The 19446-nt window shown below is 42.8% G+C and overlaps 2 non-coding genes across 2 annotated transcripts; one reads left to right on the forward strand and one right to left on the reverse strand.

The window, feature by feature from the left end:
- The first annotated feature begins 236 nt into the window (after positions 1-236).
- Positions 237-308, forward strand: trnae-uuc (transfer RNA glutamic acid (anticodon UUC)). Its single transcript has one exon. It is a non-coding gene; the product is annotated as a tRNA-Glu (tRNA).
- A 17289-nt stretch (positions 309-17597) lies between these two features.
- trnae-uuc (transfer RNA glutamic acid (anticodon UUC)) lies at positions 17598-17669 on the reverse strand. The gene has a single exon. It is a non-coding gene; the product is annotated as a tRNA-Glu (tRNA).
- Between the last annotated feature and the right edge of the window lie 1777 nt (positions 17670-19446).

The raw sequence follows: 19446 nt of genomic DNA on the forward strand, positions 1-19446 counted from the left end.
CGCGATGAAAGATGTCTTGGAAAAGCGGTGATCTTTCTCACAGAGGACCTTCTGAAGGACGTATGACTCGTGAAAACAAAAAGCTAGTTACAGCCGTCTTGTGTTTGACCGTGAACTTCTCATCTTTTGGCAAAAGTCAGGTTCCTCTGGTCTTCTGACATCCAACCCAAACTAGTACGACTTCTTCTGTGTTCTCTGGGTTGTCGTTGCAGGTTCTCAGTCAGTTGGTGAGTATCTCCCATATGGTCTAGCGGTTAGGATTCCTGGTTTTCACCCAGGCGGCCCGGGTTCGACTCCCGGTATGGGAAGATTTGTGTTTTGGGGACGACACGGCGCAAGGGAAAGAGGGATCGTCCTTGGAACTGAACATTCCTGGTTGGATTCCCGGCTCCTCCTAGTGTGTAAAGCAAGTTGGGTAGCGGATGCTAACTGTGTCGCTAAGAGGCTGCCAACTGGGTTGAATGCAGAGAAGAATTCCCTGCAAGTGATTAATAAAAAAATAAAACCAAATGGAGGCAATGAACCCAAGCTGAATTCAAATAGACGACAGTCACGCATCTGGAAAGTGGTCCCAGATACAAGGAAGAGCCTCAAGACAGTCCTACAATGTCCCTTGAATTTTTGCAAAAAAGTGCGAACCACTGTGCCACCACGCTAACCGCTAAAGGAAATCATCCAGTTGAAAGACAAATGCTGCTATATTTTAAATGCAGTACATCAGAATGTGCCTCTCCTCTGACATTTTTGTCTTCGGGCACATAAAAACATGGATGGGCTTTCTTGATGAAATCTTCTAGTCTTGGCAACTGGACTAGAGTTTCTTCATCTGAAGACGTCTCAGCCATCGTCCCAGAGGCTTCTTCAGTTCCAATGACCCGTGGGGAGTTTGTCCAATAAAACTGGCAGATTTTTGGGCGGGTCGAGGTCATGGTGGATTGTTGTGTAGTGGAAGAGTTGATGGGCAGAAACTCGGTCTCAGGTAGTCGTTGTGCTAATGGAGGTGTTGTTTGTTGGAACAAAAGAAGAACTTTCATGGATTCCCTGGATTGGAATGTGAAAAGGTGAAGCTAAACAAATGGATCCCATGGACTGAGACTCAGGTTGAAGTTAGCGGGCGCTGCCTCTGGTGGTGGGTCTGTCCTGGTTGTTTGGAGGGTGCAGAAGGTCCTGGTCTGCCTTGGTATTCATCCCAGTATGGCATCAGTGACTTTGGTTGTGAAAGGTTGTGTCTGAGGCCTCCTCTTCTGTTCGGAGATGTCTTCTTTGATTCCTCTCTGGAACCATCTATCTTCTCTAGCCAGAACTTTGTTATCTTCCAAAGAATGTCCCTTGTCCTTCAGGTGGAGGTGGACCGTGGAGTCCTATCCTGAAGCGGTGGCTCCGTCTGTGCAGAGGTTGCTGGTCTCTCCAATGTTGACATCATCAGAGTCCTCAGAGCAGGTGACAGTAGACACCACCTTCTCGAATCTTCTGCATGGATGTTTTGTCCTTGGAGTGTTCTCCAGGTTGATCTCCAGATGTTGCAAGCTGGCAAAGGTTTCACAAACAGGTTGTTTAGCCAAGGAGGAATGAAGACGCAGATAAATTGGAGGCGGACATGAAGATGTGGAAGTGAAGAAGATGGAAAAAGATGTTCCGGAGATAAAGTCAGACCGAGATGGTTTGCACGTTGAAGATCTGGGAAGCAGGATACTGAGGCTGAAGGTCCCAGAGAAGGTTCATGGATGGACGGAAAGAGGACAGGCAGTTAGTTGGTGTGAGAGGAGATGGTCAGATGGAGGGAGGTGATTGGCTGTGAGTCCACCTGAAGGGAGCAGCCCAAAGAAGATGCTGTGAATTTATTACAAACACTAAGTTTACTCTGAAGTGCCTGGACGTGCTTCAACGTCATCTTGTCCTACTCCGACCTTCTGGCTGAAGTCTGTTGAATTTGATGTTTCATCTGCCGTTTGAAGTGCGTCTTTCTTTTCACAACTAAAATAAATAACTTGTTGTACAGAGTGGACATTTCAGAGCACTTTGAAGCCAGCAAGATTTATTGGTAACAAACAGAAAAGGACCAATAAAAGAGTTCAATGCGGTTCCTCTGCTTTCGCCTCACAGCTAGAAGGTCTCTGGTTGGATTCGGAAAGGAGGCCTTTCTGTGCAGAGTTTGCACAGAAAGTGTATGCTTTATGTAAACTCCCTTGTGGAAATACCATATATGGAGTTGTTTGTTGAGATGAACCGAAGGAACCCAACAAACGGTCCACCTACACCTGAAGGACAAGGGACGGTCATTTGCAGACAGCAACGTCCGTATTCTGGGACTTATTCTAAGACAGATGGTTCCAGAGAGGAGTCAAAGAAGCCTTCTTTGTCAAAACAGAAACAAACATCTCTGAACAGAGGAGTTCACGAACGTGTGACGCCGTAGTGGGATCAATACCAAGATGGACCAGGACCTTCTGGTCCAGGATAGATCCACCACCAGAACCAGCCTTTCGTACCTTCCACATGAGCCAACAGGTTTACCTTCTTGTCCAGCTTTACCTTTTCACGTTCCAATCCAGGTCATCCCACCGAGTTTCTATTTTGTTCCAACGAACAACACGCCAGAGTTTCTGCAGATCAACTCTTCCACTTACAAAACAATCCTCCATCACATCGACCTGCCCAAAAATCTCCCCCCGCAGGTCATTAGAACTCAGGAAGCTTCTGGATTGAGGGCTGAAACGTCTTCAAGTGAAGAAACTCAAGTCCAGCTGGCGAGACAAGAAGATTTCGGGAAAAATTCACCATGACTGAGAACCTCTGCAGACACAAAGGAACCAAAACATTAGCTTATCGTAACGGTTGATAAACTGTCACCGTCCTGACGACTTTGTGTCATTAGTGTCACCAAGGACGAGTCGGTTGGACAAATTTAAAAAAAAGTTGGATCCGGGGAACAAGAATCGACAGCGGAAAGAAAAAAACAAATGCTAATATTCAACCAGTCAAACTGTCTGGGATGCTACTCGTGTGTTTGTCACCATCCAGAGCTGTGATTGCGTCTCTTTGTTAGCTCTTTTTTAATGACATTTCGTCAAAAAAATAAATAAAAAAAAAAGGCAGAGACAGACAAGAGAGGAAAGAATGGAAATAAATCAAGAAAAAACTCATATTGTAAATTCACATTGAATTTCCCCAAATCCCCACCATTGTTCGTAAACGTGCTGCAAAACGTGCCAAAAAGAGATACGGCACTGAAGTGTCGGTTCGGATATTTCTTTTACCATCCTCACGATTTTGGAGAGGAAAAACGGGCCAGTCGGACCCCCTTTCTATCCCCAAAATATCCCAGACGCTTTAATTCTGCGTTTATCTGCCAGCTTTGTCTGAGATTTGCCGCTGAGCAGGCAGCTGGCGGAGGGTTTATTAGAGCCACCGGGTGCATTTGGCGAAGCAATACTTCGAACCCGGGCGAGGCGGCGCAGACACCAAAACTCCGGGGGGAACCTGGAGCCGACACTCAAAATCCAGGTGTTTCGTGTTTAAATTTGAAAATGGAAATTAGTCTCCTCTGTCATTTCATCTATTTTTCAAATGGAAATATATCAAATCATGCGGCTTTAAAACACGCTGAACTGATATGACATTATCTGCAGCTCCCGAGTTTTTTTTTTTTGTTTTTTTTTTTAATGAAATTTTAGATTGATGGAGCTCCTGAGGAGACAAAGAATCATCCAGTTATTTTAGCGGCATGGTAGCATAGCAGTTAGCGCGTCTGCCTCGCAGCAAGGAGGTACGGGTCTTCTGTGTGGAGTCTCGCAGTCCAAAAACATCCAGAGGCTCATTGGAGACCCTAAATCAAGGGTGTCAAACTCATTTTGGCAACATTCGGCTTCATTTGATGTCAAAAGGGGCCGAACCGGTAAAATCATAGCGTACCGTAATTTCTGGACTATTGGGCGCACCTCAATATAAGCCGCACCGGCTAGCCGATCGCTATCTCGGGCTTCCTCCTGCGCACTAAAACCGAAAAAGTCGTCTTCTTCGGTGTCGGAGTTGAACAGACTCGGTCATTTGATCGGTCCAATGTGACGAGGATAAATGTTTTAGTAGCGTGAAGCTCATCGCCCCCCCCCCAAAAAAAATTCATATATTAGCCGCACCGTTGTTTAAGTGAAAAAAGTTGCGGCTTATCGTCCGCAAATTACGTTAATTACCTAGAAGTAACACCAAGTCCAAATGTTTGCTTTGTTTTAGTGTAAAGAAGAACAAGTAAATTATACAAATCTGTCATGAACTGTTTCTTTAAAAAATACATGACAAACAACCTGAGACTCATAAGTGCAATTTCAACAACACTACGCCTCGGTTTTGTCTTCATACAGGTTGCTTATCAACCTCAACGAACAAATAAGAAGTGTCCATTTTTCATGGAAAACCCTTGATTTCGTGTCCACTTTTCTCTGTGACGTCTTGCTGAAGTAAAAATGATATTTACCACTGCATTGCTGCCAAATTTTTAATTCCCTTCAGCCGCAGGGAATCTCAAAATCTTAAAAAAAAAAAAAAACTCACCCACTCACTGTAAATCGTAATCATTTATCTGTATATATACTCATAACCGTGCAATATTTCATAACAGCTGCATGTGCAGTATTTTTGTGCACTCCTTATCTTTCACTTGGTACGTAAGACCTTAAGACACTTTATAGTCTTCACTTGGTACTCAGACACTTTATAATTTATTTGTATTTCTTACCCCCCCCTTTTTTTTTATTTTTTTTACAATTTTCTAATATTATTTATTATTTTTATGTTTTTCTTGTAACTCTGGCACAACAATTTCCTTCGATCGGGATAAATAAAGTTGTTCTTATCCTTATTATTGTCTATTGAAACTTCTGAGTCCCACTGACTAAAACAGTGCATCCCTAGCAGACAATATGGGAACTGCATTTTTTTTTTAAAAAGTAGTTCATGATTATATATATTTTTTTCAAATTATATATTTATTCCCCTGGCCGGATTGGACCCCCCGGCGAGCCGCTACCGGCCCGCAGGCCGTACGTTTGACACCCATTCCCTAAAATCATCCAGAAATGTGAATGTCTGCATGTCATAACTTCAAGCTGCGTTCTTTAGCATTTCTAATTTAGCAACCAGAATCTACGTCCGACTGTTTCTGCAAAGGCCGCGTTGATTTTTTATTCGCCCGGGTTTGATTTCTCACTGAAGCAACATGTGAATTTAACCCCGAGGTGCGTTAATTACTGCGGTACGTAGATGAAATGTCAACGGCAACATGCAGCATGATCAGAAGGAGATAACTCCCCGTGAAGTAAACACCCGGTGATAGCAGACCTGCGCCTTGATCCATCATCTTCCATCCACCCGGATGATCTCGACTTCTTTTTTTAATCAGAATCTGAGAGATCGTTTCATTATCTGTGATTATCCTCACACCGAATCCTTCATACTTACATCGCCAGAAGGTAGATAAACACTTATCTCAACGCTACAGAGATGCTCAGATTGTCAGATTGTCATATGACATTTTCTGCAAACTCGTGGAGAAACATCTTCCTGAACGATGGTTGCTCGGGTTTGGGAGCTCACTAAATATGGTTTGTCTTTTTTTCTAATTTTGAACCGCAACATCACCGGACGTGGTGAGAAAAGTATGTTGACTTGAAAGAAGTACTCATTATTTTACTTCTAATACTACAAATCCCAGAATGTCCTGCTGGTGTTTTGGCGCGAAAATCACAACTGGTACCCATTTCTGCCCTCTCCTCTGTTGACGGTAGTCATAGCGATATTATGCTAATGCTACTATGTGCTACCCCTCTGACAAATGGTGAAAAGAAAGGCGCTTTCAGGACAGTTGGGAAGCAGAATATCTGTTTACATTTGTAAAAGAAAGCCCTGTTTGTCTAAAATGTGGAGCCAATGCGGCTCGAAACAAGGAGTACAACGTTAGACAACAAGATGTCAGGAAATACCGAGACAAATACAAGGACCTGGACGAGACTCAAAGGCACCGGAAAGTAGAGGAGATGAAAAGAGGTGCTTTGCTTGGTCCGTATTCTGTTTTTAAGGAAAACTTGTTTGGGTCCATCTGAAAAGGTTTATTGTTATTGTTTTTTTTCGACAAATATAAATGTAGGCCCGTGACTTTGTCCCAGTTTTGAGTTTTGGCCCAGTGTGGGTTTGATTTTGACATCCCGGAGACTCACCGAGGGAAATCGGGCTAGTGTAGGTCGCGGAAAGAAAAGGTTAGAATGGGAGAGAAGAAGAATGGACATTCTATTTTAATTGTTGGGATTTTGACAGAAGAAGCTGGAGATTTTGTTGACATGATACTGTTTCCACAAGGTGGGAAGGTGGCTAGCTAGAAGCTTCAGAGCAAGTTTTAAGGTGTCTAATGATGGTATTGATAGGAAGAGAAATGGAGCAGGAGTTATCTTGGAGGAGGAGTTTGTTAGAAATGTCCTCGGGGTAACTAGAGTGTCAGATAGACTGATGAGTCTGAAGCTGGAAATTGACGGTGTGATGCTCAATGTTCTTAGTAGCTTTGCCCCACAGGTGGGATGTGAGTTAGAAGAGAAGGAGACATTCTGGAGTGAGTTAGATGAAGCGATGCCAAATATCCCCGAAGGTGAGCGAGTGGTAATCGGTGCGCACTTCAGTGGACATGTTGGTGCAGGAAATAGAGGTGATGAAGAAGAGATGGGCAGGTTTGGTACCCAGGATAGGAGTGCAGAGGGACAGATAGTGGCAGATGTTGCAAAAAGGATGCAAATGGATTGAGCACTTTTTTCCCAGAAGATTCAGGACCAAAGGGCAACTCCTAAGTGCAGAGGTAGGAGCACACAGGTGGACTACATCTTGTATGGACGAGCATCAGATGCTGGGGTGAAGTATGACAAAGATGAAATGGACCAAGGCAGAGCAAAGTGGTTGAAGCAGAAAAGGTAAGTTGCAATATTTTTTTTCCAGGGAGGACTTCAGACTTGCTTGGTCAGGAGGAGCTTCCAGATGACCGGAAGTGCAGGAGTGCAAAGTTAGCAAAGAAGTAGGATGCTGAAGAGAGTAGATAGGGGTACAGGTGAAGAGACCGAAGGAGGTCGAGAAAAGTGTCAGGAATGGAGGGAAAGGTGTACAAGATGGAGGTCAGAACAGCGATATCATACGGTTTAGAGACAGCAACAGAGAGTGAAGATGTGGAGGTTCTCTATGGAAGTGAAGCGCAAAGGAGTCCATCAGAGGTGGCAGCGCCTGAAAGATGTTTTGGAGATAAAGTCATCCTGAGATGCTTTGGATCTGGACAGAGGAGGGGTGGTGAAGTACGCTGAGGTCGGAGCTGCCAGGCGGGAGGTTCGGAGGAAGACCAGAGAGGAGACTTATGGATGGATGGAAAGAGGACGGGAAGTTAGTTGGATGCAGAGGAGAGGGTTGGATGGGTGCAGCCCAACGGAAAAGAAGAAGATATTTTTTTTTAATTCAGAAATGTTTTCAAGGGAACGCAACGTACTCACTGACTCTCACATGTGGGATGGGTTAAAATAGAAAATTTGGAATGCTGTAAACTCCTATCTTTCATCAGTGGTCCCACAAAACATGTCAGGAAAGAACAAGACTTGTAGACCGAAGCCTCCAGAAGCAGATTGGCACTCGATGTGGTGTTTACTTTGAGGGAGGCCTTCACAGAAGAAGTTTCCCACTTAATTCAGTGGTTCCTCTCGTCGGGTTTGCCTTCTATGGCGAGCATTAATTTCCAAGTTTCATTTAAATCAGTTCGGATTTGCATTTTCCTGCAGACAGATGGACCAACCAAGAGAAAACATAACCTCCTTGGCAGAAGTATTATTAAGTCTGAGCTGAGACCAGAGCCATCTGCCATGCTATGCGTCCTCTCTATGATGTAGAGCTAAACATAACCACTTGAGACCATTATCTTGCCTCTGTGTTATAAAAGAGTCCCAGAAATGTATCTCCACTCTGCTGTGCAAGATATAAGATTCGGCAACAGAGTCAAAAATCACCTGCATCTACAAGAAAAACCACTCGTACAAAGCAGGCGATCTGATAAAAATGTGATCGGTTTACGCAATCTGGCAAAGGTACATTCAATTTGACAATTTTCAGAGTAGCTACGCTAACCAGCACTCCACAAATTGAAGGTCTTTTTAAAATAATAAATGAAGTAAATGGAAAATTGAAAAGAAATCGGTCCCTGCGTTGGGTGATCGGATAAGATCCCGACCGTTGCGTCGAGGTTATTTTGCGAAAACATTTCAGATGACTTCGATCTCGAATCAGGAAATACGTCTAAGAAGGTTTCCCGCGTTCAGATGATGACATCTAGATCTACATCTCAACTCATCTCGCGACAGCTGGACTTGGTTTCTGTCCTTGAGGACGTTCCGACAGACAATACAGAATACGAGTGTTGGGTGTTGGTCCAGGTTTGGGGAAGGAAGGTAAGAATCGAGACCGAATATTCGTTCATTTCGACCAGGATTCGGGAACCTTTTCGTCTAACGGAGCCACGAATGATATTTCTGTGAGAGCCATATCATAGTTTTTAACACTGAATACAACTAAATGTGTGAATTTTCAAGTAAGACCTTAGTCTACATCAGGGGTGGGCAATTATTTTGACTGGCGGGCCACATTTCTTATTTAATTTTTATACGCGGGCCACCTGGGTGTAAATTGTAAATTGAACAAAATTAAAATTGCCATTTAAAATTTTTAATTTTTTGACACTTAATTTTAACTTTAAAAGTCATCGATGATCATATACATGTATATACATGTACTGATATTATTTTGTATAAAATCATCCACACAAAATTAAACGAAAGGAAAAAATCAGGTGTTTGTAAATTCAATATTGATTAAAAATACGAAAAATATTCAAAGAAAATGGCTTGGCGGGCCGGATAAAAAAGCAAAACGGGCAGCATGTGGCCCGCGGGCCGTAAAGTGCCCAGGTCTGGTCTACATCTTTATACTGGAGTTGACTAGTGATAAATAAAATACCAAAGTACCATTTACGCGACTCCTGGTGCTACATGGTTTTGCTGATGGCTTTGCAGCCTGGTTGCTAAGTGGTGAGCGGAAGTTTCATTCATTCATTCATTCATTTGTGAAGGGCTTTCCGTTACTCGCTAGTGCTAAAGAAGCAGCAAAGCTAGCTGAGTTCCGGTCACCCTGTCGGGTCCGTAGGCGGAGTTGCTGCAGACTGGCTTGCGCTCTGCTAAGCTGCTCTTGCCGTGCTTTCTGTCCCCAAGTGGACATTTCAAAGCAAATTTAGCACACAGTGTCTCGAAGTATCGCTTTATATTAGACCGTTTAATAGCTGAAAATTTATAATTGCATATTAGACACACGTACGCAGAAACTGCTCTTCCCTTTACAATTATTTTACAATTACTTTACTACTTTACAATTATTTGGCAGACGTTTTTATCCAAATCGACCTACAAAAAGTGCAATTCAGTCACAAAAGATCCGAAGTACCAGTAGTCGGAAGTGAGAAGTGACCAGTCAACCAAATAGCCGTCTCAGAACCATTTCATTGTAATTTTTTTTTGGGGGGGGCTAAGATCGAATAGTAGGGTAGTGCTCGGTGAAGAGGTATGTTTTCAGCTCACGACGAAAGACGGGCAGCGACCCCGTTGTTCTGACCTTTTCAGGAGTTTGTTCCACCACAGAGTAGCCGAGACCGGTTCGAACGGCAGCCGGCGGCTCCGAGTGATGGGGTGGACGGTCGCTCAGAGGTGGCAGATCGGAGGGGATGGGCAGGGACATGTGGGTTGACCAAGATGGGACTGTCCCGTTCACCGCCCGGTAGTTGAGCACCAGGGATTTGAACTCGATGCGGGCGACTACCGGGAGCCAGTGAAGGGACATAAGAAGGGGAGTTGTGTGGGAGAATTTGGGACGGTTGAACACCAGGCGGGCTGCCGCTTTCTGAAGAAGCTCCAGAGGCCTGGTGGTCACCGCTTGGACACCGGTAAGGAGGGAGTTGCAGTAGTCCAGACAAGATATGACTAGAGCCTGGATGAGTATCTGCAAATTTTCCTGATGTTGTAGAGGAGGAATCTGCAGGAACGTGCAACTGCTGCAACGTTCGCTGAGAATGACAGTTGGTTGTCCAGGACGGCACCCAGGTTTCTCGTAGTTGGAGTTGCTCTCTCTGCAAAGGCCAATTCCTCCGTCCATTCCTGTTGAAATGTACACAACCCGCCGTCTTTTTTTCTTCTCACCATTCTCATTCTCTGCATAAATTAGCTAGCCGACTATTTCCTTAGAAGGAGAAAGTTTCCTTCTTATCGGATACACAACTTGCGTAGGCAGCTGCATTATCGGATAGAAGTAAGAGTTTTGAAGTCGGACCCACGCGTACCCTGCCGGGATTGGCTGCCGCCATTCGCAACCCTGACCAGGAACAATGTAAAATAAATGTATGGATCTAAGCTGAAAGATTTGTTACTTATTGTGTCAGCTAAGACTTATCTGCAAGCCAGATGCAGTCATCAAAAGAGCCACATCTGGCTGGCGAGCCAGAGGTTCCCGACCCCTGATGTAGACTGAGCCCAGTTTGAGTTGTTGATCCCACCAGGTGGTGTGCACGTTGCTGAAGGATCTGCAGGTAAACCGGTGAAAGGTCTTGACTGTTTCCTGAAGGTCCTTCCAGTTGGACAGATGTTTCTCTCAAACCTCTTGTCTTCTCTGGCCACAATCCAGACATCGCTGTCTTCAAAGGAACGCCCCGAAGGTGTCATCTTCGGAAACACATCGTATCTTTTTCTGAGATTTTATGTGACCTTTAGACAGAAATGCTGCTGTTTCTAGAAAATAAATTATACGGGAGAAGAAGGGACGCAGAATTGTCTGTAACTGGTGGACATTTTCTCCACTGGACCAACAGGACGTACTTCTGTGGTCACAGGTTGTCAGTGAAGATACAGTATAAATCATTTACTTGTACATTATCTTTCACATTGACTTGTGACCATGGCCTACCACATATGGACACATACAACATTCACCCTCAAATAGAGACTGATGCACTAATACTTGAGAAGTTTTTCCAGAAGACAAACTCAGGATCTGATTGGACAAAGGACACTTTTGTTTTGGACCAAAAGGACACAGATCTCAAATACTGTAAAAAGAAACTCCCCTTTTTCAAGTGTGTCTAAAGCAGGCATGGGCAAAGTACAGCAAACCATATACGACCCCTTGGGCTTTTTAATATGGTCCGGCGAACTTCAAATTTTATACAATTACCGTATTTTCATAAGGCGCATTGTACTAAAAGGCGCAGTCTCAGTTATGAGTGCCATTACTGCATTTTACACACATATAAGGCGCGCCTGATTATAAGGCGCGGGTTTTATATACAATCCACGCCCGCACTTCCCCCTTTAACGTTCTCATGGTGTCCTCTATTACAGCTTTTCATTATAATCCTCTGGAAGTTGCTACGTTTCCGTAGTCCTGGTCCGGATGGAAAAATGGCACCGTTTCGTGAAACGGAAGCACCAAGACGGACCTCCTTGGAAATGTTCAATTTTCATTTCTTCTGCTAGCGTTACCGCTTTTAGTCGAATGGTGACCGTCGAAACGCTTCTCCCACTTTGTCGGAGCTCGTTTTCCAGCTTCCTCCACTTGCGAACCGTCGATTCATTAATCTTAAATTCTCTCGCGGCTTCCCGATTTCCATGTTCCTGGTGGCCTTCAGTTTAAACTGTGCTTCATAAGCGTGTCTCTTTGACATTTTCAGGGTTGCTAAAACAACGATGATCTGCGTAACGCATGTACCCGTTCTTTTATATCCACCCACGCTACGTCCGCCTTATAACAACAACAACACAAACAGGACGCACTGCACATTTTGAAGAAAATCAAAGACGTTTATGTGCGCCTTATAGTTGTGAAAATAAGGTAAATCTCATTTATTTGACCTTTTCTCTGAAATACCCGGGTTCCCCATACACATTGACATTTTTTGGAGTGCAGTGTGTTACTCTTTATGTCATTTTTTCACTTTGCCCTTTAAATCTTTCTGTTACAAAAGGGAAGCTTAAAGTGGACAGTGAGTTTTTCATAAGGACTAGACAACAAAATATTTTGCACCGAAGTCCGATCAACGCTCGTACGCCTGATTCGGCAGGAAACCGCTGCGGTTTTAAAAGAATACGATATTAGCCGTCACTTTGCCACAAAGCAATGCTAACTATGCTAGTGAGCAGTCAGCACATGAACAGGCGACCGCGGCTCAGAGATTGATGGCTAATTTATACCCAGCAAACTCATTTCACAGAAAAAACGCGATTAAAGAATCAAGTACCGAAGTAAGTTTTATGCTGGCCTTCAAATTAGCGATTAGCAATGTTTGTAAACAGCACGCGAGATGCTAACCTGGGAACACCAACTAAGCTCGGATCCAAATCAAGGCACCGAATCCTCGGATCCGTCCTGAGAAAAGCAACAACAACTGATGCACTGGAAAAATAATCTCCAAATCTTTTAATTCATCGGATTTTACATGTACTTCTATTCCATCTTTCGGCCCGCGAGTCAAAAAGTCTCCCCGCCCCTGGTCAGATAACAGAGTTATAATAAATCTGACTTAGATTGATTTGTTTTTCTTGTGTAAAGGGCTTTTGATGGAGGAGATTGTGTTGGATCTGCCTGTTATTGGAAATATTAGGAGCAGACAAATTTGTCCAGAGCTTTTTTGGTGAGTTATTTTATTCCCACCCATTATCAGTTTTGTTTTAAAGTTTTTGAGACGTCAACCGGCAGTGTGGAAAAAAATTATTGATATATTTTTTTTCCCCACGCAGCACCTTCCGAGCCGGATTGTAGGTCACAAAGCCACAGCAGTGTGACACGAAGCCCAAAAAAATCAATCACTCGGGTATTTTCCATTTCCTTTTTTTTTCTGTTTTTGAAGTATTTAAACGTGTTTATTCGAAAAAAAAAAAAAAAAAAAAACAGGAATCGTGTAATCCATGTTACTCAAGATGCCAACAAAATGGCAGGAATTGTTGTTTTAGGTGAATTCACCATCCAACCAGCCTGGTCTGAGTCTTCTTCAGGAATGAGCTTCTTCCAAAGGAGACCCAGAAAACCCTCAAACTAACTTTTTGCACGCCATTATCCGTGATCTGGTTCTTTTGGTCACCGCCGACACTTCACGATCGCAAGCGAGCGTAAGAACGTGGCTCTACCGATAAATCCAGAGCTTCGTCTTTTGGCTCAGCTCCTTCTTTATCCCGACAGGTTGATGCTGAAACCACGTTTTGCAAGATGCCTCACCGATTTGCCGGCGGACCTCCTGCTGCAGCCTTCCCTCGCTCGCCAAAAAGACCCCAAGATGCTTGAACCAATCCCGACACCACCAAACTGAACCCTAACATTGGCGGAATCCAGCTCTCAATAGAAACAAATCTGATCATTTAATTGTATCTTTTTTTTTATTGATTTTTTTTTTTTATTATTTAATTGTAGTTTATTTATTTTATTGATTTTCATTTTATTTTATTTTTTTATCATTTGATTGTAGGTTTTTTATTTTATTGATTTTTTAATCATTTAATTGTATCTTTTTTTATTGATTTTTTTATTATCATTTAATTGTAGTTTTTTTTATTTTATTGACTTTTTTTATTTTATTTTTTTATCATTTAATTGTAGGTTTTTTATTGTATTGATTTTTTTTTTTTTTTTTTTTTTTTATCATTTAATTGTAGGTTTTTTATTTTATTGATTTTTTTTTTTTTTTTTTGGCAATGGAGTCTCAGTTTCTCCCATACGTCTTCAGACGATAGCGGCGCAAGAGCACGGCAAAATAAATTTCTCAAATTCCTCAGCTTGAGAGGAAAACCGATGACTCGAAAATACAATCTGTGCTTAACCCGGCGGATGCAATTTGCAGCTTCACTTTCTGTGTCATTCTCCCCGCTGAAGAAAAACGAAAACAAAAGGCAGAAGTAGAAACAATTTTACAAGGTCATGAAAGAAGCGGCGACGACACTCCATCTATAACCGCTGTCATTCTGTTGTTCCCCAGCTGTCCAAAGACTCATCTTGCACAAAAAAAAAAACATGTCTCCCCCGAATAGCGCCCTAATTTGGGTTGACAGAGTAATATTGAGAAATAACTGTCCAAACTGGTTACTAATGCATCCCAGCTGCAGGATAGGCACTCCTCTTTTTTTCAAATTGTTCACCACTGCCATTAAGGTCTATGCAAATTTCTATCTTACCTTGAAATTGTTTAACCAAGATGGATGTCTACATTTCCTTGGCGTCGGTACAAAGCCGTCCCGAATGGAGTCGTACTTGTTCGTCCATGTCCGAGACCCCCCGCGAGCCAACCCAAACCCTAGCGAGAAAAAAAAAAAAAAAAAAACAAGGCTTAAATGTGGCATCTGGACGACGACAGTTTGGCAGTTTTCTCCGTGAGGTGGTAAGTGGTGACTTTAATGAAGATGCATCGCGCCTGTTGCAGATTTATCTCCCATCGTATGGCTCAGCAGATGCTAATGTAGTGTACTACCTCAACAGCAGAAAGCCCTCATTTCTGCACACAGCCGCACGCTCATCAAGGCAAATACACTATGGATCCGAGCAGCAGGTCTGTTAGCACCCCTCCAAGCCCTCCATGGGAGAGCTGTAAACTCAAAATTACAGCCAAGAAAGAAAGTATGCTCCGTCTTTCCAGCAGGGCCTCTGCAGCAGATGGTGTTTTTTTTTTTTTTTTTTTTTCTGGTATCTGGCGCTTCAGTCACCTTTTTTTTTTTTTTTTTTCTGGATTCATTGACAGCATGTTTACGCTGGTAAAAGAAGAGAAGCGTTCCCCTGGAATACATACGTTACGGATGTTAAGCTAACGTAACGCCTACGAGGATACGCTAATACGTCCAAATCAGATTTTTATTTTTATTTTTTTTCTTTCACGCCATTTGTTTTTTCTTTAATTAACAGAAGCCCTTCAGTGAAGTTGGCTTTCATTTGTTGATTATATCTTGGAAAGGACTTTCTTATGTCTTTCTTATCCTTATTTTATTCTTCTCATTGCTAATGTCACTCTATTTATACCGTCATTTCGTTCTACTTGTGTATTTTTCAGCCTTACCGTTCCTTTATGTTGTCCATTATCATCCCTGATGTTGTTGTTGCTGTCAATTTATTCGTTCTCTATTTATATTTATATTCATAGTTATTTAGCCTTTTTATTTTTTAACATTACAACTGTGGTGCTGCTGTGACAAAGGAATTTCCCCTATGGAGATCAATAAAGTTTATCTTCTCTTATGTGAACAAAATGTCGATTTGGGTCGTGATGGTAACAACATGTTCATGCACTTGTAGCAGCTTGACGTGTTTTGTCCAAAGCTTGGATCATAATTGTTTGTTGAAAATATCTGCCTTGTCCAGTGGAGCCATGCAATTTAAAATTTAAAATTAATTAAAACGGCATTATTTTATTTTTATTTTTTTTGGCCTTTATGCTATGTATAAACATATTGTGCCACTTTTTTTTTTTTTTTTTTTTTTTTTTAAACAAATGAACACCTGCAGAGACATGTGATTTCTGTATGCAACCAAACATTTTCAACTACAAAAAAAAAGACGTTTGGTTGAAGGTTAATTTTCAGTCCGTCTTGCATTTATGGAAAAAAAAAAAAAAAAAAGGTGAACTTAAATGATCCAGCGGCAGAAAACTCCAAATGTTACAAGATCAGCATGACCTTCAAAATTAAAATTACATTAAAAAAGAAAATTCACCAAAATCCATTTTTAATTTAAATTCTAATCTAAATTTTCTTAATTTTAATTAAATACCATTTTAAAAAGCCACAGGAAGCCGAATTTGTGGGATTAAAAAGCCACGGGTTGCCGACCCCTGGGTTGATCAATCAGGAAGATATTGCTTTAGTTTGAACATTTTTTAATGTATTCATTCATTCCTTCATGATGAGGTGGAAGCGCCAACCACTGCACACCACCATCCACGTCGGGGGAGGTTCATCCAGATCATGGGGAATTCTTGTCAAAATCTCCTCGTGTTGGCCCAGTAACGTCCACATGATTCTCTGTTCGGTGCTGTAACATCTGGAGAACAAAACAGAAGTTAGAAAATGCAGTGTCTACTGTCACCTGCACTGGGGATTGTGATAACTCAATGGTCCACCTACACCGGATGGACAAGGGAAATTCTTTTGAAGACAACAATGTCCAATAAGAGGAGTCAGAGAATGTCAAAACAGAAAAACAATCTCTGAACAGAGGAGGGGCCTCGGAAAAACTTTTCACAAATGTACAACACCGTACGGGGAACAATACCATGACAGACCAGGACCTTCTGCACCGTCCAAACAACCAAGACAGATCCACCACTAGAACCGGCCCCTGGTAACTTCAAGGTGAACCTCAGTTCATGTGATGCAATGGCACTCAAGTTTAATTAAGGCCTCCTGATCTTTGAGAAAAGAATTGAGAGCTGAGACTCTATCCATGGGCATAACTAAGCATGACTTGGAATGCTGACTCGTATGATCAGGAGCTCTGCAATCATGTGACACAGGAGATGATGGTTGACCTTCTCGGAGACTACCTTTCGGTATGTCAAAGCTGAGATGCTTATGAGAAGCCATCAGAAGGTCAAAATCTGCGCCATAAGTTTGTAAAGTGTCCACCAGCAGCAAACCATGGACAGTCAGCGAGACTTCAGCATCATAAGGCCTCTTGACAAAATGAGCATGTATTCCAAATACCTTGAGAACTGATTTTTGGGGCCCTTCACTCTCCACACCAAGTTGCATATAGTTAATGTTGAACTCAGCTAACAGTAGACGGGATTCCACCAGAACTTCTTTGTTTGGCTTTACCTTTTCACATTCCAATCCAGGGAATCCAGAACAGCTGCTCTTTGGTCACCAACAAACGACGCCACCATTAGCATAAGAACCCCCTCACACTGAGCTTCTGCAGATCAACTCTTCCACTATACAACAATCCAACATGACCTCAACCCGTCCAAAAATCTGCCAGGGAAAACTCAGCAGAGGTCATCAGAACTGAAGAAGCCTCTGGGACGAGGGCTGAAACGTTTTCAGATGAAGAAACTCTAGTCCAGTAGCCAAGACTAGAAGAGTTCATCAAGAAAGCCCATCCATGTCTTTATGTGCCCGAAGAGGAGAGGCACATTCTGATGTACTGTATTTAAAATATAGCAGCATTTGTGTTTTAACTGGATGATTTCCATTAGCGGTTAGCGTGGTGGTGCAGTGGTTTGCACTTTTTTGCAGAAATTTAAGGGACATTGCAAGACTGTCGTGAAGCTCTTCCTTGTATCCGGGACCACTTTGCAGATGTGCGACTGTTACATTTGAATTCAACTTGGTTCATTGGCCCGATTTGTTTTATCTCTTTATTAATCCCTTGCTGGAAATTCTTCTCCGCATTTAAACCAGTTAGCAGCCTCTTAGCGGCACAGTTAGCATCTTGCTCAACAGCTTCGACACTCCAGGAATGTTCGGTTCCGAGGACGACCCCTCTTTCCCTTGCGCCGTGTCGCCCCCAAAAGGCAAATCTTCCCATACCGGGAGTCGAACCCGGGCCGCCTGGGTGAAAACCAGGAATCCTAACCGCTAGACCATATGGGAGATATACAGCACCACTGACCCCGGATCGATACTAACAAGGAAACCTTTCTGTGTGGAGTTGACATCATTCTCCGGTTTCATCCCTGCAGTCCCAAAACATGCAGCAGTAGAAATTGGGAAAATTGTCCCGAGTGAGTGAAAGTTGCTTGTCTGTACATGTGGCCTTGCGATTGACCGGCAACCAGGGTGAACCCTGACAGAAGGGGTAAGCTCCCGCGACCCAGATAAGTGGCAGACGATTCCCATTATTTTCACATTCCACCTCACTATTAATCACCATTTTGATGCATTTCCTATAATACAAGTTCTTAAATAATACTAAAAATTGCTTTTGCAGTGGAAGTTGAGGTACGTTTCGGGTTACGGTCGGGAGTGCAGAAGTTGACGGGGTGAACTTCAGACGATTCAGATCACCAAGTCGTTGGGAAAGTAACGAATAAAACGTTAGTTTGAGATAATGTCGCTTCATACTTCTCGTCATAGTTTAGGGAATCTATACTTTTCTGCTGCTCCGGCTTGCTAACTTGCTTCACTCAGCTGCTTTCCAACATTTGATTGACTTCACCTGAACCTGATCAGCAGCAATCAGGGTCCCTGCACCTTCTTTGGTCACTGTGTCATCGTCTCAGTTATCAACATCATCGTTTCTGTAAGTTCCCTGTTTTTTTCTGACTTCCCTTCTCGCCAGATCTTCTTGTCGGTTTTGAACATTTCAAACAGCTCGTAACTTCAACAAGAAGCCGGCGCGTGAAAGTCCTGCAATCGGGTCCTGAAGAATCGTACCGATGACGCTTCTTTGTTTGTCTTTGCTTTCATTTGGACTCTGAATGAAACCTGAGTTTGGCGGCAGTTTTTATCCCTGTTGTGAATAAAGCTCAAGTTTCGGGATTAAAGTTCCCTTTAGCGTGATATTCCATTAAGGTTTGTTTTTGTTGTTTCCTCCGAGTGGCTTAATAATCTAGAACACTGAGTTGTCGGTGTGTTTCTGTGGCTAAGATGATGTTGTTTTTGCCGCTGATTGTTTTTCGGTGCGGTGTAAGTAATCGATTTTTCCCTCTGGTGAGGATTTTGAGAGCAGCCAGATGAGTGTTGACTATTTGTGTGCATCAACAGTCACGAGTGCTTAAAGTCGAGCGGCGTTACGTGACCTCGGTGTTTTGGAGAGGACTCCGTTGAACGCCAGGTGTTGTTCACAGGGGAGCAGCTTGGTGTTTTGGAAATGTAGCCCCGCAGGTTTGTGATCTTGTATTATTGCTCCGAACTGCTCGCCAGATTTGATGAAACTGTAGTTGAATCTGTAGTTTCCTGTTCGCTGAACACGTCAGTTGTCTTTGGGCCTGTTTTGTAAAAGATGTGTTCAAGCGTTTTCTGCAATACGGCAAAGATTTTTGTAGTCTCAGACCCAAACCTGGCGCATTAAAAGTGCCGAACAAGACTCCAAACATGTCCCGTAAATTCCGTCATGTAAGCCGCTACGTTTTTCGCACACTTTGAGATCTGCAGCTTTTACAACGCTAGTGCTAATTTATAGCTATTTTAAAGGGCAGTTATAGTAGCTTCCTTCCGCCAATACCGTCACAGTGGACAAATGAATGTAGGATAATTCACGAACACCCCGTCATGACAGAGATGCGCAAAAATGTATTTGATTCGATCAGCCTGGAAATCGAGCTGCCGGGCAGAAACTCGGCATCTGTTTCAAAAAGAGCATTTGCATTATGTACCAGTTGTTGTAGATGTTACTGTCATTTATTTAAGTTTTCAAAAAAATCTTCCC

The sequence above is a fragment of the Fistularia commersonii genome, chromosome 8 (genome assembly GCF_037954325.1).
Source record: "Fistularia commersonii isolate RoL2024-O1a breed Wild chromosome 8, RoL_Fcom_v1.0, whole genome shotgun sequence".
NCBI classification, from domain to species: Eukaryota; Metazoa; Chordata; class Actinopteri; order Syngnathiformes; family Fistulariidae; genus Fistularia; species Fistularia commersonii.